Below are 23,944 nucleotides of genomic sequence, written 5' to 3' on the forward strand. Positions count from 1 at the left end.
CGCCCACTTTCCCAAAGAGCCAATTGGAGAAACCTAATCTGCATATGACTCAGCAAGATTACTCAGTAATATTCTGGGACATTTCTTTGCCTATGATGTGAAATATCTCTGTGTTTTTAAATGAAACATTCATTTTTAAGAGCTGGAGAGTACCAATTGATATATGTTTAGAAAATTATTTAAACTAAATTAAATTAGAATGGAGATTAAATGTCAGTCTCCATTATTTGAACGCGCTGACTAAAAATGAAGTCTTCTGCCCAAATTTAGCCAAAAGTGTATTTTAGCTCTTTTGCTATCTGTCTAGAAGGTTCTTGTGTTTCAGGAGCCAATGTAATCATGTCAAGGAAAGAAAAGTTGAGATCTTTGTGCTGCAGGTTCATGTACTTATTAACATTCATCTCTACTAGCACAGACCATTGCAGAGTAAGGGCTGTTATTTGTACTTTCTCTGAGAATCAAAGATATTTTACAGTATTTCTACGAAACCATCATACAAAAACCTTAAAATCTTGAGGTTTGAGAGTCTGATGATTACATTCCCAGATCCCAGCCTGTGCAGGGCTTTTCCTGCTCTGGGACAACAATCTGAGAACCAGCAAGTGAGAGTGATTGCAACTGAGGCAGGGTAACTACACCGTTAACGCCCATTTAAACAAACACTTAAGCTGCCAACACTTGTTTTAATTAAAACACACACTGTTCCAATAATCAGCTTTTGTCATTCTGACCTTTTTCAAAAGTGTGCAACATTTGCTGCCACACCCAGACCGGAAGGCAACAGAGTTCACAATAAGTACCCTTTTTCAGAGTGCAAGTTGATTTTTTATTTTTGATTAAATCATTTTAAGATTCAGCTTACAATTTTAAAAATGTCTGTCAGTAAGAGAAAACAAAAAACGATGCATGAGAAGTTTTATTAATGACTGATGAGGAAGACCTTAAGTAATAGTAAAAATAAATTGGATTAAAAAAAGGAAAAATACTTAGCAAAGATTGTCTGGTCGTTGGATCCATGCAGAGACCAATTCGCTTGTATTGTCCAGTCTGATTAATCAGAATCTCTCAGAAATAGGATTCCATAGTTTCCATGTCAAATGAGAGCCCAGAGCTGCAAAAGCTGCATTTTTTTCCAGTCCTTGGAAAGAGTCTTTACAGAATTACCACAACAAATCAAAGGGTCTGAGGGGTTTGCTGAAGGGGTGTTGAAAGATTTTACCATGCTCAAGCAGACACACCCCTAATGCAGTTTCAGATCAAATAAAACCAGACTTACCAAAGCATTTTCCTAACCATGCTTTTCAAGAATGTTTCGTGACCTGGCTGTATACGTCAGAGCCCATTAACAGTCTTTTGCAGACTCTTCTAGAGCATGGTTTAGATAGATCTCTCTCTTTTTACTTTGTGTCAAGTTGTGTGTAAAGCTGGCAGTGTTCTGTAAATTTTCCTGGTTACCCAATACAAACAGTTGTAGCTCTGACTGTTTTTGCCGCTGACTTGTGAGTTTTGGAGATATGAAGTTAGAACTTTTGCTTTCAGGAGCTTGGCTTCTAGTTCCCGCCCACTTTCCCAAAGAGCCAATTGGAGAAAACTAATCTGCATATGACTCAGCAAGATTACTCAGTAATATTCTGGGACATTTCATTGCCTATGATGTGAAATATCTCTGTGTTTTTAAATGAAACATTCATTTTTAAGAGCTGGAGAGTACCAATTAATATATGTTTAGAAAATTATATAAACTAAATGAAATTAGAATGGAGATTAAATGTCAGTCTCCATTATTTGAACGCGCTGACTAAAAATGAAGTCTTTTGCCCAAATTTAGCCAAAAGTGTATTTCAGCTCTTTTGCTATCTGTCTAGAAGGTTCTTGTGTTTCAGGAGCCAATGTAATCATGTCAAGGAAAGAAAAGTTGAGATCTTTGTGCTGCAGGTTCATGTACTTATTTACAGTCATCTCTGCTAGCACAGACCATTGCAGAGTAAGGGCTGTTATTTGTACTTTCTCTGAGAATCAAAGATATTTTACAGTATTTCTACGAAACCATCATACAAAAACCTTCAAATCTTGAGGTTTGAGAGTCTGATGATTACATTCCCAGATCCCAGCCTGTGCAGGGCTTTTCCTGCTCTGGGACAACAATCTGAGAACCAGCAAGTGAGAGTGATTGCAACTGGGGCAGGGTAACTACACGTTAACGCCCATTTAAACAAACACTTAAGCTGCCAACACTTGTTTTAATTAAAACACACACTGTTCCAATAATCAGCTTTTGTCATTCTGACCTTTTTCAAAAGTGTGCAACATTTGCTGCCACACCCAGACCGGAAGGCAACAGAGTTCACAATAAGTACCCTTTTTCAGAGTGCAAGTTGATTTTTTATTTTTGATTAAATCATTTTAAGATTCAGCTTACAATTTTAAAAATGTCTGTCAGTAAGAGAAAACAAAAAACGATGCATGAGAAGTTTTATTAATGACTGATGAGGAAGACCTTAAGTAATAGTAAAAATAAATTGGATTAAAAAAAGGAAAAATACTTAGCAAAGATTATCTGGTCGTTGGATCCATGCAGAGACCAATTCGCTTGTATTGTCCAGTCTGATTAATCAGAATCTCTCAGAAATAGGATTCCATAGTTTCCATGTCAAATGAGAGCCCAGAGCTGCAAAAGCTGCATTTTTTTCCAGTCCTTGGAAAGAGTCTTTACAGAATTACCACAACAAATCAAAGGGTCTGAGGGGTTTGCTGAAGGGGTGTTGAAAGATTTTACCATGCTCAAGCAGACACACCCCTAATGCAGTTTCAGATCAAATAAAACCAGACTTACCAAAGCATTTTCCTAACCATGCTTTTCAAGAATGTTTCGTGACCTGGCTGTATACGTCAGAGCCCATTAACAGTCTTTTGCAGACTCTTCTAGAGCATGGTTTAGATAGATCTCTCTCTTTTTACTTTGTGTCAAGTTGTGTGTAAAGCTGGCAGTGTTCTGTAAATTTTCCTGGTTACCCAATACAAACAGTTGTAGCTCTGACTGTGTTTGCCGCTGACTTGTGAGTTTTGGAGATATGAAGTTAAAACTTTTGCTTTCAGGAGCTTGGCTTCTAGTTCCCGCCCACTTTCCCAAAGAGCCAATTGGAGAAACCTAATCTGCATATGACTCAGCAAGATTACTCAGTTATATTCTGGGACATTTCTTTGCCTATGATGTGAAATATCTCTGTGTTTTTAAATGAAACATTCATTTTTAAGAGCTGGAGAGTACCAATTGATATATGTTTAGAAAATTATATAAACTAAATGAAATTAGAATGGAGATTAAATGTCAGTCTCCATTATTTAAACCCGCTGACTAAAAATGAAGTCTTCTGCCCAAATTTAGCCAAAAGTGTATTTCAGCTCTTTTGCTATCTGTCTAGAAGGTTCTTGTGTTTCAGGAGCCAATGTAATCATGTCAAGGAAAGAAAAGTTGAGATCTTTGTGCTGCAGGTTCATGTACTTATTTACAGTCATCTCTGCTAGCACAGACCATTGCAGAGTAAGGGCTGTTATTTGTACTTTCTCTGAGAATCAAAGATATTTTACAGTATTTCTACGAAACCATCATACAAAAACCTTCAAATCTTGAGGTTTGAGAGTCTGATGATTACATTCCCAGATCCCAGCCTGTGCAGGGCTTTTCTTGCTCTGGGACAACAATCTGAGAACCAGCAAGTGAGAGTGATTGCAACTGGGGCAGGGTAACTACACCGTTAACGCCCATTTAAACAAACACTTAAGCTGCCAACACTTGTTTTAATTAAAACACACACTGTTCCAATAATCAGCTTTTGTCATTCTGACCTTTTTCAAAAGTGTGCAACATTTGCTGCCACACCCAGACCGGAAGGCAACAGAGTTCACAATAAGTACCCTTTTTCAGAGTGCAAGTTGATTTTTTATTTTTGATTAAATCATTTTAAGATTCAGCTTACAATTTTAAAAATGTCTGTCAGTAAGAGAAAACAAAAAACGATGCATGAGAAGTTTTATTAATGACTGATGAGGAAGACCTTAAGTAATAGTAAAAATAAATTGGATTAAAAAAAGGAAAAATACTTAGCAAAGATTGTCTGGTCGTTGGATCCATGCAGAGACCAATTCGCTTGTATTGTCCAGTCTGATTAATCAGAATCTCTCAGAAATAGGATTCCATAGTTTCCATGTCAAATGAGAGCCCAGAGCTGCAAAAGCTGCATTTTTTTCCAGTCCTTGGAAAGAGTCTTTACAGAATTACCACAACAAATCAAAGGGTCTGAGGGGTTTGCTGAAGGGGTGTTGAAAGATTTTACCATGCTCAAGCAGACACACCCCTAATGCAGTTTCAGATCAAATAAAACCAGACTTACCAAAGCATTTTCCTAACCATGCTTTTCAAGAATGTTTCGTGACCTGGCTGTATACGTCAGAGCCCATTAACAGTCTTTTGCAGACTCTTCTAGAGCATGGTTTAGATAGATCTCTCTCTTTTTACTTTGTGTCAAGTTGTGTGTAAAGCTGGCAGTGTTCTGTAAATTTTCCTGGTTACCCAATACAAACAGTTGTAGCTCTGACTGTTTTTGCCGCTGACTTGTGAGTTTTGGAGATATGAAGTTAGAACTTTTGCTTTCAGGAGCTTGGCTTCTAGTTCCCGCCCACTTTCCCAAAGAGCCAATTGGAGAAAACTAATCTGCATATGACTCAGCAAGATTACTCAGTAATATTCTGGGACATTTCATTGCCTATGATGTGAAATATCTCTGTGTTTTTAAATGAAACATTCATTTTTAAGAGCTGGAGAGTACCAATTAATATATGTTTAGAAAATTATATAAACTAAATTAAATTAGAATGGAGATTAAATGTCAGTCTCCATTATTTGAACGCGCTGACTAAAAATGAAGTCTTCTGCCCAAATTTAGCCAAAAGTGTATTTCAGCTCTTTTGCTATCTGTCTAGAAGGTTCTTGTGTTTCAGGAGCCAATGTAATCATGTCAAGGAAAGAAAAGTTGAGATCTTTGTGCTGCAGGTTCGTGTACTTATTTACAGTCATCTCTGCTAGCACAGACCATTGCAGAGTAAGGGCTGTTATTTGTACTTTCTCTGAGAATCAAAGATATTTTACAGTATTTCTACGAAACCATCATACAAAAACCTTAAAATCTTGAGGTTTGAGAGTCTGATGATTACATTCCCAGATCCCAGCCTGTGCAGGGCTTTTCCTGCTCTGGGACAACAATCTGAGAACCAGCAAGTGAGAGTGATTGCAACTGGGGCAGGGTAACTACACGTTAACGCCCATTTAAACAAACACTTAAGCTGCCAACACTTGTTTTAATTAAAACACACACTGTTCCAATAATCAGCTTTTGTCATTCTGACCTTTTTCAAAAGTGTGCAACATTTGCTGCCACACCCAGACCGGAAGGCAACAGAGTTCACAATAAGTACCCTTTTTCAGAGTGCAAGTTGATTTTTTATTTTTGATTAAATCATTTTAAGATTCAGCTTACAATTTTAAAAATGTCTGTCAGTAAGAGAAAACAAAAAACGATGCATGAGAAGTTTTATTAATGACTGATGAGGAAGACCTTAAGTAATAGTAAAAATAAATTGGATTAAAAAAAGGAAAAATACTTAGCAAAGATTATCTGGTCGTTGGATCCATGCAGAGACCAATTCGCTTGTATTGTCCAGTCTGATTAATCAGAATCTCTCAGAAATAGGATTCCATAGTTTCCATGTCAAATGAGAGCCCAGAGCTGCAAAAGCTGCATTTTTTTCCAGTCCTTGGAAAGAGTCTTTACAGAATTACCACAACAAATCAAAGGGTCTGAGGGGTTTGCTGAAGGGGTGTTGAAAGATTTTACCATGCTCAAGCAGACACACCCCTAATGCAGTTTCAGATCAAATAAAACCAGACTTACCAAAGCATTTTCCTAACCATGCTTTTCAAGAATGTTTCGTGACCTGGCTGTATACGTCAGAGCCCATTAACAGTCTTTTGCAGACTCTTCTAGAGCATGGTTTAGATAGATCTCTCTCTTTTTACTTTGTGTCAAGTTGTGTGTAAAGCTGGCTGTGTTCTGTAAATTTTCCTGGTTACCCACTACAAACAGTTGTAGCTCTGACTGTTTTTGCCGCTGACTTGTGAGTTTTGGAGATATGAAGTTAGAACTTTTGCTTTCAGGAGCTTGGCTTCTAGTTCCCGCCCACTTTCCCAAAGAGCCAATTGGAGAAACCTAATCTGCATATGTCTCAGCAAGATTACTCAGTAATATTCTGGGACATTTCTTTGCCTATGATGTGAAATATCTCTGTGTTTTTAAATGAAACATTCATTTTTAAGAGCTGGAGAGTACCAATTGATATATGTTTAGAAAATTATTTAAACTAAATTAAATTAGAATGGAGATTAAATGTCAGTCTCCATTATTTGAACGCGCTGACTAAAAATGAAGTCTTCTGCCCAAATTTAGCCAAAAGTGTATTTTAGCTCTTTTGCTATCTGTCTAGAAGGTTCTTGTGTTTCAGGAGCCAATGTAAACATGTCAAGGAAAGAAAAGTTGAGATCTTTGTGCTGCAGGTTCATGTACTTATTTACAGTCATCTCTGCTAGCACAGACCATTGCAGAGTAAGGGCTGTTATTTGTACTTTCTCTGAGAATCAAAGATATTTTACAGTATTTCTACGAAACCATCATACAAAAACCTTCAAATCTTGAGGTTTGAGAGTCTGATGATTACATTCCCAGATCCCAGCCTGTGCAGGGCTTTTCCTGCTCTGGGACAACAATCTGAGAACCAGCAAGTGAGAGTGATTGCAACTGAGGCAGGGTAACTACACCGTTAACGCCCATTTAAACAAACACTTAAGCTGCCAACACTTGTTTTAATTAAAACACACACTGTTCCAATAATCAGCTTTTGTCATTCTGACCTTTTTCAAAAGTGTGCAACATTTGCTGCCACACCCAGACCGGAAGGCAACAGAGTTCACAATAAGTACCCTTTTTCAGAGTGCAAGTTGATTTTTTATTTTTGATTAAATCATTTTAAGATTCAGCTTACAATTTTAAAAATGTCTGTCAGTAAGAGAAAACAAAAAACGATGCATGAGAAGTTTTATTAATGACTGATGAGGAAGACCTTAAGTAATAGTAAAAATAAATTGGATTAAAAAAAGGAAAAATACTTAGCAAAGATTGTCTGGTCGTTGGATCCATGCAGAGACCAATTCGCTTGTATTGTCCAGTCTGATTAATCAGAATCTCTCAGAAATAGGATTCCATAGTTTCCATGTCAAATGAGAGCCCAGAGCTGCAAAAGCTGCATTTTTTTCCAGTCCTTGGAAAGAGTCTTTACAGAATTACCACAACAAATCAAAGGGTCTGAGGGGTTTGCTGAAGGGGTGTTGAAAGATTTTACCATGCTCAAGCAGACACACCCCTAATGCAGTTTCAGATCAAATAAAACCAGACTTACCAAAGCATTTTCCTAACCATGCTTTTCAAGAATGTTTCGTGACCTGGCTGTATACGTCAGAGCCCATTAACAGTCTTTTGCAGACTCTTCTAGAGCATGGTTTAGATAGATCTCTCTCTTTTTACTTTGTGTCAAGTTGTGTGTAAAGCTGGCAGTGTTCTGTAAATTTTCCTGGTTACCCAATACAAACAGTTGTAGCTCTGACTGTGTTTGCCGCTGACTTGTGAGTTTTGGAGATATGAAGTTAGAACTTTTGCTTTCAGGAGCTTGGCTTCTAGTTCCCGCCCACTTTCCCAAAGAGCCAATTGGAGAAAACTAATCTGCATATGACACAGCAAGATTACTCAGTAATATTCTGGGACATTTCTTTGCCTATGATGTGAAATATCTCTGTGTTTTTAAATGAAACATTCATTTTTAAGAGCTGGAGAGTACCAATTGATATATGTTTAGAAAATTATATAAACTAAATGAAATTAGAATGGAGATTAAATGTCAGTCTCCATTATTTAAACGCGCTGACTAAAAATGAAGTCTTCTGCCCAAATTTAGCCAAAAGTGTATTTCAGCTCTTTTGCTATCTGTCTAGAAGGTTCTTGTGTTTCAGGAGCCAATGTAATCATGTCAAGGAAAGAAAAGTTGAGATCTTTGTGCTGCAGGTTCATGTACTTATTTACAGTCATCTCTGCTAGCACAGACCATTGCAGAGTAAGGGCTGTTATTTGTACTTTCTCTGAGAATCAAAGATATTTTACAGTATTTCTACGAAACCATCATACAAAAACCTTCAAATCTTGAGGTTTGAGAGTCTGATGATTACATTCCCAGATCCCAGCCTGTGCAGGGCTTTTCTTGCTCTGGGACAACAATCTGAGAACCAGCAAGTGAGAGTGATTGCAACTGGGGCAGGGTAACTACACCGTTAACGCCCATTTAAACAAACACTTAAGCTGCCAACACTTGTTTTAATTAAAACACACACTGTTCCAATAATCAGCTTTTGTCATTCTGACCTTTTTCAAAAGTGTGCAACATTTGCTGCCACACCCAGACCGGAAGGCAACAGAGTTCACAATAAGTACCCTTTTTCAGAGTGAAAGTTGATTTTTTATTTTTGATTACTTCATTTTAAGATTCAGCTTACAATTTTAAAAATGTCTGTCAGTAAGAGAAAACAAAAAACGATGCATGAGAAGTTTTATTAATGACTGATGAGGAAGACCTTAAGTAATAGTAAAAATAAATTGGATTAAAAAAAGGAAAAATACTTAGCAAAGATTGTCTGGTCGTTGGATCCATGCAGAGACCAATTCGCTTGTATTGTCCAGTCTGATTAATCAGAATCTCTCAGAAATAGGATTCCATAGTTTCCATGTCAAATGAGAGCCCAGAGCTGCAAAAGCTGCATTTTTTTCCAGTCCTTGGAAAGAGTCTTTACAGAATTACCACAACAAATCAAAGGGTCTGAGGGGTTTGCTGAAGGGGTGTTGAAAGATTTTACCATGCTCAAGCAGACACACCCCTAATGCAGTTTCAGATCAAATAAAACCAGACTTACCAAAGCATTTTCCTAACCATGCTTTTCAAGAATGTTTCGTGACCTGGCTGTATACGTCAGAGCCCATTAACAGTCTTTTGCAGACTCTTCTAGAGCATGGTTTAGATAGATCTCTCTCTTTTTACTTTGTGTCAAGTTGTGTGTAAAGCTGGCAGTGTTCTGTAAATTTTCCTGGTTACCCAATACAAACAGTTGTAGCTCTGACTGTTTTTGCCGCTGACTTGTGAGTTTTGGAGATATGAAGTTAGAACTTTTGCTTTCAGGAGCTTGGCTTCTAGTTCCCGCCCACTTTCCCAAAGAGCCAATTGGAGAAAACTAATCTGCATATGACTCAGCAAGATTACTCAGTAATATTCTGGGACATTTCATTGCCTATGATGTGAAATATCTCTGTGTTTTTAAATGAAACATTCATTTTTAAGAGCTGGAGAGTACCAATTAATATATGTTTAGAAAATTATATAAACTAAATGAAATTAGAATGGAGATTAAATGTCAGTCTCCATTATTTGAACGCGCTGACTAAAAATGAAGTCTTCTGCCCAAATTTAGCCAAAAGTGTATTTCAGCTCTTTTGCTATCTGTCTAGAAGGTTCTTGTGTTTCAGGAGCCAATGTAATCATGTCAAGGAAAGAAAAGTTGAGATCTTTGTGCTGCAGGTTCATGTACTTATTTACAGTCATCTCTGCTAGCACAGACCATTGCAGAGTAAGGGCTGTTATTTGTACTTTCTCTGAGAATCAAAGATATTTTACAGTATTTCTACGAAACCATCATACAAAAACCTTAAAATCTTGAGGTTTGAGAGTCTGATGATTACATTCCCAGATCCCAGCCTGTGCAGGGCTTTTCCTGCTCTGGGACAACAATCTGAGAACCAGCAAGTGAGAGTGATTGCAACTGGGGCAGGGTAACTACACGTTAACGCCCATTTAAACAAACACTTAAGCTGCCAACACTTGTTTTAATTAAAACACACACTGTTCCAATAATCAGCTTTTGTAATTCTGACCTTTTTCAAAAGTGTGCAACATTTGCTGCCACACCCAGACCGGAAGGCAACAGAGTTCACAATAAGTACCCTTTTTCAGAGTGCAAGTTGATTTTTTATTTTTGATTAAATCATTTTAAGATTCAGCTTACAATTTTAAAAATGTCTGTCAGTAAGAGAAAACAAAAAACGATGCATGAGAAGTTTTATTAATGACTGATGAGGAAGACCTTAAGTAATAGTAAAAATAAATTGGATTAAAAAAAGGAAAAATACTTAGCAAAGATTATCTGGTCGTTGGATCCATGCAGAGACCAATTCGCTTGTATTGTCCAGTCTGATTAATCAGAATCTCTCAGAAATAGGATTCCATAGTTTCCATGTCAAATGAGAGCCCAGAGCTGCAAAAGCTGCATTTTTTTCCAGTCCTTGGAAAGAGTCTTTACAGAATTACCACAACAAATCAAAGGGTCTGAGGGGTTTGCTGAAGGGGTGTTGAAAGATTTTACCATGCTCAAGCAGACACACCCCTAATGCAGTTTCAGATCAAATAAAACCAGACTTACCAAAGCATTTTCCTAACCATGCTTTTCAAGAATGTTTCGTGACCTGGCTGTATACGTCAGAGCCCATTAACAGTCTTTTGCAGACTCTTCTAGAGCATGGTTTAGATAGATCTCTCTCTTTTTACTTTGTGTCAAGTTGTGTGTAAAGCTGGCTGTGTTCTGTAAATTTTCCTGGTTACCCACTACAAACAGTTGTAGCTCTGACTGTTTTTGCCGCTGACTTGTGAGTTTTGGAGATATGAAGTTAGAACTTTTGCTTTCAGGAGCTTGGCTTCTAGTTCCCGCCCACTTTCCCAAAGAGCCAATTGGAGAAACCTAATCTGCATATGTCTCAGCAAGATTACTCAGTAATATTCTGGGACATTTCTTTGCCTATGATGTGAAATATCTCTGTGTTTTTAAATGAAACATTCATTTTTAAGAGCTGGAGAGTACCAATTGATATATGTTTAGAAAATTATTTAAACTAAATTAAATTAGAATGGAGATTAAATGTCAGTCTCCATTATTTGAACGCGCTGACTAAAAATGAAGTCTTCTGCCCAAATTTAGCCAAAAGTGTATTTTAGCTCTTTTGCTATCTGTCTAGAAGGTTCTTGTGTTTCAGGAGCCAATGTAAACATGTCAAGGAAAGAAAAGTTGAGATCTTTGTGCTGCAGGTTCATGTACTTATTTACAGTCATCTCTGCTAGCACAGACCATTGCAGAGTAAGGGCTGTTATTTGTACTTTCTCTGAGAATCAAAGATATTTTACAGTATTTCTACGAAACCATCATACAAAAACCTTCAAATCTTGAGGTTTGAGAGTCTGATGATTACATTCCCAGATCCCAGCCTGTGCAGGGCTTTTCCTGCTCTGGGACAACAATCTGAGAACCAGCAAGTGAGAGTGATTGCAACTGAGGCAGGGTAACTACACCGTTAACGCCCATTTAAACAAACACTTAAGCTGCCAACACTTGTTTTAATTAAAACACACACTGTTCCAATAACCAGCTTTTGTCATTCTGACCTTTTTCAAAAGTGTGCAACATTTGCTGCCACACCCAGACCGGAAGGCAACAGAGTTCACAATAAGTACCCTTTTTCAGAGTGCAAGTTGATTTTTTATTTTTGATTAAATCATTTTAAGATTCAGCTTACAATTTTAAAAATGTCTGTCAGTAAGAGAAAACAAAAAACGATGCATGAGAAGTTTTATTAATGACTGATGAGGAAGACCTTAAGTAATAGTAAAAATAAATTGGATTAAAAAAAGGAAAAATACTTAGCAAAGATTGTCTGGTCGTTGGATCCATGCAGAGACCAATTCGCTTGTATTGTCCAGTCTGATTAATCAGAATCTCTCAGAAATAGGATTCCATAGTTTCCATGTCAAATGAGAGCCCAGAGCTGCAAAAGCTGCATTTTTTTCCAGTCCTTGGAAAGAGTCTTTACAGAATTACCACAACAAATCAAAGGGTCTGAGGGGTTTGCTGAAGGGGTGTTGAAAGATTTTACCATGCTCAAGCAGACACACCCCTAATGCAGTTTCAGATCAAATAAAACCAGACTTACCAAAGCATTTTCCTAACCATGCTTTTCAAGAATGTTTCGTGACCTGGCTGTATACGTCAGAGCCCATTAACAGTCTTTTGCAGACTCTTCTAGAGCATGGTTTAGATAGATCTCTCTCTTTTTACTTTGTGTCAAGTTGTGTGTAAAGCTGGCTGTGTTCTGTAAATTTTCCTGGTTACCCAATACAAACAGTTGTAGCTCTGACTGTGTTTGCCGCTGACTTGTGAGTTTTGGAGATATGAAGTTAGAACTTTTGCTTTCAGGAGCTTGGCTTCTAGTTCCCGCCCACTTTCCCAAAGAGCCAATTGGAGAAAACTAATCTGCATATGACACAGCAAGATTACTCAGTAATATTCTGGGACATTTCTTTGCCTATGATGTGAAATATCTCTGTGTTTTTAAATGAAACATTCATTTTTAAGAGCTGGAGAGTACCAATTGATATATGTTTAGAAAATTATATAAACTAAATGAAATTAGAATGGAGATTAAATGTCAGTCTCCATTATTTAAACGCGCTGACTAAAAATGAAGTCTTCTGCCCAAATTTAGCCAAAAGTGTATTTCAGCTCTTTTGCTATCTGTCTAGAAGGTTCTTGTGTTTCAGGAGCCAATGTAATCATGTCAAGGAAAGAAAAGTTGAGATCTTTGTGCTGCAGGTTCATGTACTTATTTACAGTCATCTCTGCTAGCACAGACCATTGCAGAGTAAGGGCTGTTATTTGTACTTTCTCTGAGAATCAAAGATATTTTACAGTATTTCTACGAAACCATCATACAAAAACCTTCAAATCTTGAGGTTTGAGAGTCTGATGATTACATTCCCAGATCCCAGCCTGTGCAGGGCTTTTCTTGCTCTGGGACAACAATCTGAGAACCAGCAAGTGAGAGTGATTGCAACTGGGGCAGGGTAACTACACCGTTAACGCCCATTTAAACAAACACTTAAGCTGCCAACACTTGTTTTAATTAAAACACACACTGTTCCAATAATCAGCTTTTGTCATTCTGACCTTTTTCAAAAGTGTGCAACATTTGCTGCCACACCCAGACCGGAAGGCAACAGAGTTCACAATAAGTACCCTTTTTCAGAGTGAAAGTTGATTTTTTATTTTTGATTACTTCATTTTAAGATTCAGCTTACAATTTTAAAAATGTCTGTCAGTAAGAGAAAACAAAAAACGATGCATGAGAAGTTTTATTAATGACTGATGAGGAAGACCTTAAGTAATAGTAAAAATAAATTGGATTAAAAAAAGGAAAAATACTTAGCAAAGATTGTCTGGTCGTTGGATCCATGCAGAGACCAATTCGCTTGTATTGTCCAGTCTGATTAATCAGAATCTCTCAGAAATAGGATTCCATAGTTTCCATGTCAAATGAGAGCCCAGAGCTGCAAAAGCTGCATTTTTTTCCAGTCCTTGGAAAGAGTCTTTACAGAATTACCACAACAAATCAAAGGGTCTGAGGGGTTTGCTGAAGGGGTGTTGAAAGATTTTACCATGCTCAAGCAGACACACCCCTAATGCAGTTTCAGATCAAATAAAACCAGACTTACCAAAGCATTTTCCTAACCATGCTTTTCAAGAATGTTTCGTGACCTGGCTGTATACGTCAGAGCCCATTAACAGTCTTTTGCAGACTCTTCTAGAGCATGGTTTAGATAGATCTCTCTCTTTTTACTTTGTGTCAAGTTGTGTGTAAAGCTGGCAGTGTTCTGTAAATTTTCCTGGTTACCCAATACAAACAGTTGTAGCTCTGACTGTTTTTGCCGCTGACTTGTGAGTTTTGGAGATATGAAGTTAGAACTTTTGCTTTCAGGAGCTTGGCTTCTAGTTCCCGCCCACTTTCCCAAAGAGCCAATTGGAGAAAACTAATCTGCATATGACTCAGCAAGATTACTCAGTAATATTCTGGGACATTTCATTGCCTATGATGTGAAATATCTCTGTGTTTTTAAATGAAACATTCATTTTTAAGAGCTGGAGAGTACCAATTAATATATGTTTAGAAAATTATATAAACTAAATGAAATTAGAATGGAGATTAAATGTCAGTCTCCATTATTTGAACGCGCTGACTAAAAATGAAGTCTTCTGCCCAAATTTAGCCAAAAGTGTATTTCAGCTCTTTTGCTATCTGTCTAGAAGGTTCTTGTGTTTCAGGAGCCAATGTAATCATGTCAAGGAAAGAAAAGTTGAGATCTTTGTGCTGCAGGTTCATGTACTTATTTACAGTCATCTCTGCTAGCACAGACCATTGCAGAGTAAGGGCTGTTATTTGTACTTTCTCTGAGAATCAAAGATATTTTACAGTATTTCTACGAAACCATCATACAAAAACCTTAAAATCTTGAGGTTTGAGAGTCTGATGATTACATTCCCAGATCCCAGCCTGTGCAGGGCTTTTCCTGCTCTGGGACAACAATCTGAGAACCAGCAAGTGAGAGTGATTGCAACTGGGGCAGGGTAACTACACGTTAACGCCCATTTAAACAAACACTTAAGCTGCCAACACTTGTTTTAATTAAAACACACACTGTTCCAATAATCAGCTTTTGTCATTCTGACCTTTTTCAAAAGTGTGCAACATTTGCTGCCACACCCAGACCGGAAGGCAACAGAGTTCACAATAAGTACCCTTTTTCAGAGTGCAAGTTGATTTTTTATTTTTGATTAAATCATTTTAAGATTCAGCTTACAATTTTAAAAATGTCTGTCAGTAAGAGAAAACAAAAAACGATGCATGAGAAGTTTTATTAATGACTGATGAGGAAGACCTTAAGTAATAGTAAAAATAAATTGGATTAAAAAAAGGAAAAATACTTAGCAAAGATTGTCTGGTCGTTGGATCCATGCAGAGACCAATTCGCTTGTATTGTCCAGTCTGATTAATCAGAATCTCTCAGAAATAGGATTCCATAGTTTCCATGTCAAATGAGAGCCCAGAGCTGCAAAAGCTGCATTTTTTTCCAGTCCTTGGAAAGAGTCTTTACAGAATTACCACAACAAATCAAAGGGTCTGAGGGGTTTGCTGAAGGGGTGTTGAAAGATTTTACCATGCTCAAGCAGACACACCCCTAATGCAGTTTCAGATCAAATAAAACCAGACTTACCAAAGCATTTTCCTAACCATGCTTTTCAAGAATGTTTCGTGACCTGGCTGTATACGTCAGAGCCCATTAACAGTCTTTTGCAGACTCTTCTAGAGCATGGTTTAGATAGATCTCTCTCTTTTTACTTTGTGTCAAGTTGTGTGTAAAGCTGGCTGTGTTCTGTAAATTTTCCTGGTTACCCACTACAAACAGTTGTAGCTCTGACTGTTTTTGCCACTGACTTGTGAGTTTTGGAGATATGAAGTTAGAACTTTTGCTTTCAGGAGCTTGGCTTCTAGTTCCCGCCCACTTTCCCAAAGAGCCAATTGGAGAAACCTAATCTGCATATGACTCAGCAAGATTACTCAGTAATATTCTGGGACATTTCTTTGCCTATGATGTGAAATATCTCTGTGTTTTTAAATGAAACATTCATTTTTAAGAGCTGGAGAGTACCAATTGATATATGTTTAGAAAATTATTTAAACTAAATTAAATTAGAATGGAGATTAAATGTCAGTCTCCATTATTTGAACGCGCTGACTAAAAATGAAGTCTTCTGCCCAAATTTAGCCAAAAGTGTATTTTAGCTCTTTTGCTATCTGTCTAGAAGGTTCTTGTGTTTCAGGAGCCAATGTAATCATGTCAAGGAAAGAAAAGTTGAGATCTTTGTGCTGCAGGTTCATGTACTTATTTACAGTCATCTCTGCTAGCACAGACCATTGCAGAGTAAGGGCTGTTATTTGTACTTTCTCTGAGAATCAAAGATATTTTACAGTATTTCTACGAAACCATCATACAAAAACCTTCAAATCTTGAGGTTTGAGAGTCTGATGATTACATTCCCAGATCCCAGCCTGTGCAGGGCTTTTCCTGCTCTGGGACAACAATCTGAGAACCAGCAAGTGAGAGTGATTGCAACTGAGGCAGGGTAACTACACCGTTAACGCCCATTTAAACAAACACTTAAGCTGCCAACACTTGTTTTAATTAAAACACACACTGTTCCAATAACCAGCTTTTGTCATTCTGACCTTTTTCAAAAGTGTGCAACATTTGCTGCCACACCCAGACCGGAAGGCAACAGAGTTCACAATTAGAGATGAGCGAAGTATTCAAAAATTCGATTCGACTGATTCGGCGAATTCGTAGAAAAAATTCGATTCGAGTCGAATATATTCGCTGTGAATTTAACTTAAAAAAGGGTGTTTCTAGGCTTCAGAGAGACTTAATATTAGTGCTGAACACTGTACCTTTAATTTAAATGCCCTTGGAGTCTGCTGGGGAAGAGAAATAATACTGTCAGGCAGTATGACATGCAGATGAGTGCCGTCGATCTTAGAATCACCGCACACTTCACTCATTTGGCCAGTCACGGGGCCAAAACCAGAGTGTGGAGCCACAGTGTGGCGGTGGAGGCAGCAGCAATGGGAGGCCATGCAGCACCCTATGACAAAAATGGAAACCACCAGCAGTGTGAGGAGACCTGAAAGTGGCACATGGCAGAGTGTGGCGATAGAGACAGCAGCAATGGGAGGCCGTACAGGGACCCATGACACACTCTGGACCTGGCAGCAGCATGAGGAGGCGGTACAGGGGCCCATGGCAGATTACGGGCCTGGCAGCAGCATGAGGAGTCGGTAGGGGGGCCCATGGCAGATTACAGGCCTGGCAGCAGCAATGGGAGGCCGTACAGGGACCCATGACACAATCTGGACCTGGCAGCAGCATGGGGAGGCGGTACAGGGGCCCATGACAGATTACGGGCCTGGCAGCAGCATTTGGAGTCGGTACGGGGGCCCATGACACACTCTGGACCTGGCAGCAGCATGAGGAGGCGGTACAGGGGCGCATGACAGATTACAAGCCTGGCAGCAGCAACTTGGACAGGAGGACGTTCAGTTTCTGCACCGTCTGGTGCGTGCTCGCAAACTGTTGTCTCTTGGAAACGGATTCCAAGAAAGACTGCTGACGGAATCCGTGAAGAGGAGTAGCAGGAGAAGGAGCATCTGAACGAGCGGAATATGCCAACAAGCGACAACAGGGGCCCATGACAGATTACGGGCCTGGCAGCAGCATGAGGAGTCGGTACGGGGGCCCATGGCAGATTAGGGGCCTGGCAGCAGCTATGGGAGGCCTGTAATCTGCCAGCACCCTATGACAAAAAATGGAACCCACCAGCAGTGTGAGGAGACCTGAAAGTGGCACATGGCAGAGTGTGGCGATGGAGACAGCAGCAATGGGAGGCCGTACAGGGACCCATGAGAGACTCTGGACCTGGCAGCAGCATGAGGAGGCGGTATAGGGGCCCATGGCAGATTAGGGGCCTGGCAGCAGCTATGGGCGGCCCGTAATCTGCCAGCACCCTATGACAAAAAATGGAACACACCAGCAGTGTGAGGAGACCTGAAAGTGGCACATGGCAGAGTGTGGCGATGGAGACAGCAGCAATGGGAGGCCGTACAGGGACCCATGAGAGACTCTGGACTTGGCAGCAGCATGAGGAGGCGGTATAGGGGCCCATGGCAGATTAGGGGCCTGGCAGCAGCTATGGGAGGCCCGTAATCTGCCAGCACCCTATGACAAAAAATGGAACACACCAGCAGTGTGAGGAGACCTGAAAGTGGCACATGTTTGGGGCATGATTCATGGCGGATTTAGTCAGTTGTGTCAGGAACTGGTGGTTTGAAATCCAGACTAATCCACGCCTGATTCATTTTCACAAACGTCAGTCTCTCCACACTTTGGGTGGACAGTCGTGTCCTCCGCGGAGTTGCAATACCTCCTGCCGCACTAAACACGCGCTCCGATGCCACGCTACTGGCCGGGCATGACAGCCTTTCAAGGGCAAATTCAGCTAGTTGGGGCCAAAGGTCAAGTTTCGTTGCCCAGTAGTCAAGGGGATTGTCTACCTCGGTTGGCAGGGTGCTGTCCAAGTAGGCCTAAGCCTGTTGTTTGAGGTCCTGCTCCAGGTCCACCTGATGCTGCTGCTGCTGCTGCTGCTGCGGCTGGTTAGTAGTTTCCTCACTGCGCTGGTGAAGAAAGCTACTCATCATCGACTGCAGACTGAGGCAGCCGCTGCTGGTGGAGCTGCCACTGCTCCTACCACCCCACCCCTCCCCTGCTGCCATGGCAGCGGAACGCGAGCGCACAGGGCCCACAGTGTCTGAGGATGGACGTTGGCGCAGACAGGCAGAGACCAGCTGACTACATAGGTGGTTTTTATAGTACGTTATTTTGGCCTCCCTCTCAGCAGGTGTGAAAAAGGCCACCATTTTGGAACGGTAGCGAGGGTCCAACAAGGTGGACAGCCAAAAGTCATCCCTCTGTCTGATGGTTATTATTCGGCTGTCGCTACGCAAGCAACCGAGCATGCTATGGGCCATTTGTGCCAAGGAATGCGAGGGACTCCCTGCCTCCATCTCCACAGCACACTGCCACGGTGCGTCTGGGTCCTCTGTCTCCTCCTCCTCCTCCTCCTCTACCAGATGCTCCTGCTCCTCCACTCCTGTCCGCTGAGTGGAAAAACCACCCATTTCACTCAATAATTCCTGAGCACCAATGTCCTCCTCTACCTCCTCCTCTTCTTCCTGTCCTGCCCCCACAGGGGTCATGTGGCGTTGAGATCTGTGCGCCACGTCTACCGCACCCTGACCAGCCATTGTTAACAGCATTTGTTCCAGGACGTGCAACAGAGGAATGACGTCGTTCATCCCATAGTCCTGCCGACTCACGAATAGCGTGGCCTCCTCAAAGGGCCTGAGCAAGCGCAGGTGTCACGCATGAGCTGCCAATGGCTGACATCTAAGTTACACAGGGAATACCTTTATCCGCTTTTAACATCAGGAAATCTGTGATGGCCTTTTGCTGTTCGTAAAGGCGGTCTAACATATGTAGGGTTGAATTCCACCTTGTTGCAACGTCACAGCATGAGGAGTCGGTATAGGGGCCCATGGCAGATTAGGGGTCTGGCAGCAGCTATGGGAGGCCTGTAATCTGCCAGCACCCTATGTCAAAAAATTATACACACCAGCAGTGTGTGAGGAGACCTGAAAGTGGCACATGGCAGAGTGTGGCGATGGAGACAGCAGCAATGGGAGGCCGTACAGGGACCCATGACAGACTCTGGACCTGGCAGCAGCATGAGGAGGCGGTATATAGGGGCCTATGGCAGATTAGGGGCCTGGCAGCAGCTATAGGAGGCCCATAATCTGCCAGCACCCTATGTCAAAAAAATTCTACACACCAGCAGTGTGAGGAGACCTGAAAGTGGCACATGGCATGAGAGACTCTGGACCTGGCAGCAGCATGAGGAAGCGGTATATAGGGGCCTATGGCAGATTAGGGGCCTGGCAGCAGCTATAGGAGGCCCATAATCTGCCAGCACCCTATGTCAAAAAATTCAACACACCAGCAGTGTGAGGAGACCTGAAAGTGGCACATGGCAGAGTGTGGCGATGGAGACAGCAGCAATGGGAGGCTGTACAGGGACCCATGACAGACTCTGGACCTGGCAGCAGCATGAGGAGGCGGTATATAGGGGCCTATGGCAGATTAGGGGCCTGGCAGCAGCTATGGGAGGCCCTTAATCTGCCAGCACCCTATGTCAAAAAATTCTACACACCAGCAGTGTGAGGAGACCTGAAAGTGGCACATGGCATGAGAGACTCTGGACCTGGCAGCAGCATGAGGAAGCGGTATATAGGGGCCTATGGCAGATTAGGGGCCTGGCAGCAGCTATAGGAGGCCCATAATCTGCCAGCACCCTATGTCAAAAAATTCAACACACCAGCAGTGTGAGGAGACCTGAAAGTGGCACATGGCAGAGTGTGGCGATGGAGACAGCAGCAATGGGAGGCCGTACAGGGACCCATGACAGACTCTGGACCTGGCAGCAGCATGAGGAGGCGGTATATAGGGGCCTATGGCAGATTAGGGGCCTGGCAGCAGCTATGGGAGGCCCTTAATCTGCCAGCACCCTATGTCAAAAAATTCTACACACCAGCAGTGTGTGAGGAGACCTGAAAGTGGCACATGGCAGAGTGTGGCGATGGAGACAGCAGCAATGGGAGGCCGTACAGGGACCCATGACAGACTCTGGACCTGGCAGCAGCATGAGGAGGCGGTATATAGGGGCCCATGGCAGATTAGGGGCCTGGCAGCAGCTATGGGAGGCCCTTAATCTGCCAGCACCCTATGTCAAAAAATTCTACACACCAGCAGTGTGTGAGGAGACCTGAAAGTGGCACATGGCAGAGTGTGGCGATGGAGACAGCAGCAATGGGAGGCCGTACAGGGACCCATGACAGACTCTGGACCTGGCAGCAGCATGAGGAGGCGGTATATAGGGGCCCATGGCAGATTAGGGGCCTGGCAGCAGCTATGGGAGGCCCTTAATCTGCCAGCACCCTATGTCAAAAAAATTCTACACACCAGCAGTGTGAGGAGACCTGAAAGTGGCACATGGCATGAGAGACTCTGGACCTGGCAGCAGCATGAGGAGGCGGTATATAGGGGCCTATGGCAGATTAGGGGCCTGGCAGCAGCTATGGGAGGCCCTTAATCTGCCAGCACCCTATGTCAAAAAATTCTACACACCAGCAGTGTGTGAGGAGACCTGAAAGTGGCACATGGCAGAGTGTGGCGATGGAGACAGCAGCAATGGGAGGCCGTACAGGGACCCATGACAGACTCTGGACCTGGCAGCAGCATGAGGAGGCGGTATATAGGGGCCTATGGCAGATTAGGGGCCTGGCAGCAGCTATAGGAGGCCCATAATCTGCCAGCACCCTATGTCAAAAAATTCAACACACCAGCAGTGTGAGGAGACCTGAAAGTGGCACATGGCATGAGAGACTCTGGACCTGGCAGCAGCATGAGGAAGCGGTATATAGGGGCCTATGGCAGATTAGGGGCCTGGCAGCAGCTATAGGAGGCCCATAATCTGCCAGCACCCTATGTCAAAAAATTCTACACACCAGCAGTGTGTGAGGAGACCTGAAAGTGGCACATGGCAGAGTGTGGCGATGGAGACAGCAGCAATGGGAGGCCGTACAGGGACCCATGACAGACTCTGGACCTGGCAGCAGCATGAGGAGGCGGTATATAGGGGCCCATGGCAGATTAGGGGCCTGGCAGCAGCTATGGGAGGCCCTTAATCTGCCAGCACCCTATGTCAAAAAAATTCTACACACCAGCAGTGTGAGGAGACCTGAAAGTGGCACATGGCATGAGAGACTCTGGACCTGGCAGCAGCATGAGGAGGCGGTATATAGGGGCCTATGGCAGATTAGGGGCCTGGCAGCAGCTATGGGAGGCCCTTAATCTGCCAGCACCCTATGTCAAAAAATTCTACACACCAGCAGTGTGTGAGGAGACCTGAAAGTGGCACATGGCAGAGTGTGGCGATGGAGACAGCAGCAATGGGAGGCCGTACAGGGACCCATGACAGACTCTGGACCTGGCAGCAGCATGAGGAGGCGGTATATAGGGGCCCATGGCAGATTAGGGGCCTGGCAGCAGCTATGGGAGGCCCATAATCTGCCAGCACCCTATTTCAAAAAATTCAACACACCAGCAGTGTGAGGAGACCTGAAAGTGGCACATGGCATGAGAGACTCTGGACCTGGCAGCAGCATGAGGAAGCGGTATATAGGGGCCTATGGCAGATTAGGGGCCTGGCAGCAGCTATAGGAGGCCCATAATCTGCCAGCACCCTATGTCAAAAAATTCTACACACCAGCAGTGTGTGAGGAGACCTCAAAGTGGCACATGTTTGAGGCATGATTCATGGCGGATTTAGTCAGTTGTGTCAGGAACTGGTGGTTTGAAATCCAGACTAATCCACGCCTGATTCATTTTCACAAACGTGAGTCTCTCCACACTTTGGGTGGACAGTCGTGTCCTCCGCGGAGTTACAATACCTCCTGCCGCACTAAACACGCGCTCCGATGCCACGCTACTGGCTGGGCATGACAGCCTTTCAAGGGCAAATTCAGCTAGTTGGGGCCAAAGGTCAAGTTTCGTTGCCCAGTAGTCAAGGGGATTGTCTACCTCGGTTGGCAGGGTGCTGTCCAAGTAGGCCCAAGCCTGTTGTTTGAGGTCCTGCTCCAGGTCCACCTGATGCTGCTGCTGCTGCTGCGGCTGGTTAGTAGTTTCCTCACTGCGCTGGTGAAGAAAGCTACTCATCATCGACTGCAGACTGAGGCAGCTGCTGCTGGTGGAGCTGCCACTGCTCCTACCACCCCACCCCTCCCCTGCTGCCATGGCAGCGGAACGCGAGCGCACAGGGCCCACAGTGTCTGAGGATGGACGTTGGCGCACAAAGGCAGAGACCAACTGACTACATAGGTGGTTTTTATAGTACGTTATTTTGGCCTCCCTCTCAGCAGGTGTGAAAAAGGCCACCATTTTGGAACGGTAGCGAGGGTCCAACAAGGTGGACAGCCAAAAGTCATCCCTCTGTCTGATGGTTATTATTCGGCTGTCGCTACGCAAGCAACCGAGCATGCTATGGGCCATTTGTGCCAAGGAATGCGAGGGACTCCCTGCCTCCATCTCCACAGCATACTGCCACGGTGCGTCTGGGTCCTCTGTCTCCTCCTCCTCCTCCTCTACCAGATGCTCCTGCTCCTCCACTCCTGTCCGCTGAGTGGAAAAACCACCCATTTCACTCAATAATTCCTGAGCACAAATGTCCTCCTCTACCTCCTCCTCTTCTTCCTGTCCTGCCCCCACAGGGGTCATGTGGCGTTGAGATCTGTGCGCCACGTCTACCGCACCCTGACCAGCCATTGTTAACAGCATTTGTTCAAGGACGTGCAACAGAGGAATGACGTCGTTCATCCCATAGTCCTGCCGACTCACGAATAGCGTGGCCTCCTCAAAGGGCCTGAGCAAGCGGCAGGTGTCACGCATGAGCTGCCAATGGCTGACATCTAAGTTACACAGGGGAGTACCTTTATCCGCTTGTAACATCAGGAAATCGGTGATGGCCTTTTGCTGTTCGTAAAGGCGGTCTAACATGTGTAGGGTTGAATTCCACCTTGTTGCAACGTCGCAGATCAGGCGATGCTGTGGAATTCCGTTCTGCCGCTGCAGCTCAAGGAGGGTGTGCTTTGCGGTGTAGGAATGGCTGAAATGCATGCAAAGTTTACGTGACATTTTAAGGATGTCTTGCAGTGGGATGGTGGATTTTAAGAACCGCTTGACAACCAGATTGAACACGTGAGCCATGCATGGCGCATGGCACAACCTTCCTTGACGCAGAGCAGACACCATGTTCTTTCCGTTGTCGGTCAACATGGTTCCGATTTTCAGTTTGCGCGGAGACAGCCATCTGTCGATTTCTCTGTTCATTACACTCAGAAGTTCCTCCCCTGTGTGACTACGTTCGCCAAGGCATACCAGGTGCAGAACAGCGTGACACCGTTGCGCCCTGCACATGTGATATGCCGGTCTGGTAATGGGACTTGGCACGGGGGTGGCGGCTGAGGACACGGCGGAAGAAGAGGTGGTAGAGGCGGACATCTTTGCCGGACCAAGGACGTGCAAACGTGGAGGCAAAAGCGGCGTGACCTGTCCAAGTTGCTGGTGCGGCTGTGACGGCACCACGTTCACCCAGTGGGCCGTAAATGACATGTACTGTCCCTGACCGTAGTTACAGCTCCAC

The 23,944-nt window shown here is 43.0% G+C and overlaps 1 protein-coding gene and 11 non-coding genes across 13 annotated transcripts in view; all 12 read left to right on the top strand.

Moving 5' to 3' along the window:
* The window catches only part of LOC149437525 (class I histocompatibility antigen, Non-RT1.A alpha-1 chain-like), a 175,914-nt gene that overhangs the window by 54,495 nt on the left and 97,475 nt on the right, over positions 1-23,944 (top strand). The window lies entirely within an intron of this gene.
* Positions 275-333, top strand: LOC149437541 (U7 small nuclear RNA). The gene has a single exon (XR_016308055.1). It is a non-coding gene; the product is annotated as a U7 small nuclear RNA (small nuclear RNA).
* Positions 1,833-1,891, top strand: LOC149437542 (U7 small nuclear RNA). The gene has a single exon (XR_016308086.1). It is a non-coding gene; the product is annotated as a U7 small nuclear RNA (small nuclear RNA).
* On the top strand, positions 3,390-3,448 carry LOC149437543 (U7 small nuclear RNA). The gene has a single exon (XR_016308087.1). It is a non-coding gene; the product is annotated as a U7 small nuclear RNA (small nuclear RNA).
* Positions 4,948-5,006, top strand: LOC149437544 (U7 small nuclear RNA). Its single transcript, XR_016308088.1, has one exon. It is a non-coding gene; the product is annotated as a U7 small nuclear RNA (small nuclear RNA).
* Positions 6,505-6,563, top strand: LOC149437545 (U7 small nuclear RNA). The gene has a single exon (XR_016308056.1). It is a non-coding gene; the product is annotated as a U7 small nuclear RNA (small nuclear RNA).
* Positions 8,063-8,121, top strand: LOC149437546 (U7 small nuclear RNA). The gene has a single exon (XR_016308089.1). It is a non-coding gene; the product is annotated as a U7 small nuclear RNA (small nuclear RNA).
* LOC149437547 (U7 small nuclear RNA) lies at positions 9,621-9,679 on the top strand. Its single transcript, XR_016308090.1, has one exon. It is a non-coding gene; the product is annotated as a U7 small nuclear RNA (small nuclear RNA).
* Positions 11,178-11,236, top strand: LOC149437548 (U7 small nuclear RNA). Its single transcript, XR_016308057.1, has one exon. It is a non-coding gene; the product is annotated as a U7 small nuclear RNA (small nuclear RNA).
* On the top strand, positions 12,736-12,794 carry LOC149437549 (U7 small nuclear RNA). Its single transcript, XR_016308091.1, has one exon. It is a non-coding gene; the product is annotated as a U7 small nuclear RNA (small nuclear RNA).
* On the top strand, positions 14,294-14,352 carry LOC149437550 (U7 small nuclear RNA). Its single transcript, XR_016308092.1, has one exon. It is a non-coding gene; the product is annotated as a U7 small nuclear RNA (small nuclear RNA).
* Positions 15,851-15,909, top strand: LOC149437551 (U7 small nuclear RNA). Its single transcript, XR_016308058.1, has one exon. It is a non-coding gene; the product is annotated as a U7 small nuclear RNA (small nuclear RNA).

The sequence above is a fragment of the Staurois parvus genome, unplaced genomic scaffold (assembly GCF_062004578.1).
Source record: "Staurois parvus isolate SC_StPar_1 unplaced genomic scaffold, SC_StPar_1.0 ptg001284l, whole genome shotgun sequence".
Taxonomy (NCBI): Eukaryota; Metazoa; Chordata; class Amphibia; order Anura; family Ranidae; genus Staurois; species Staurois parvus.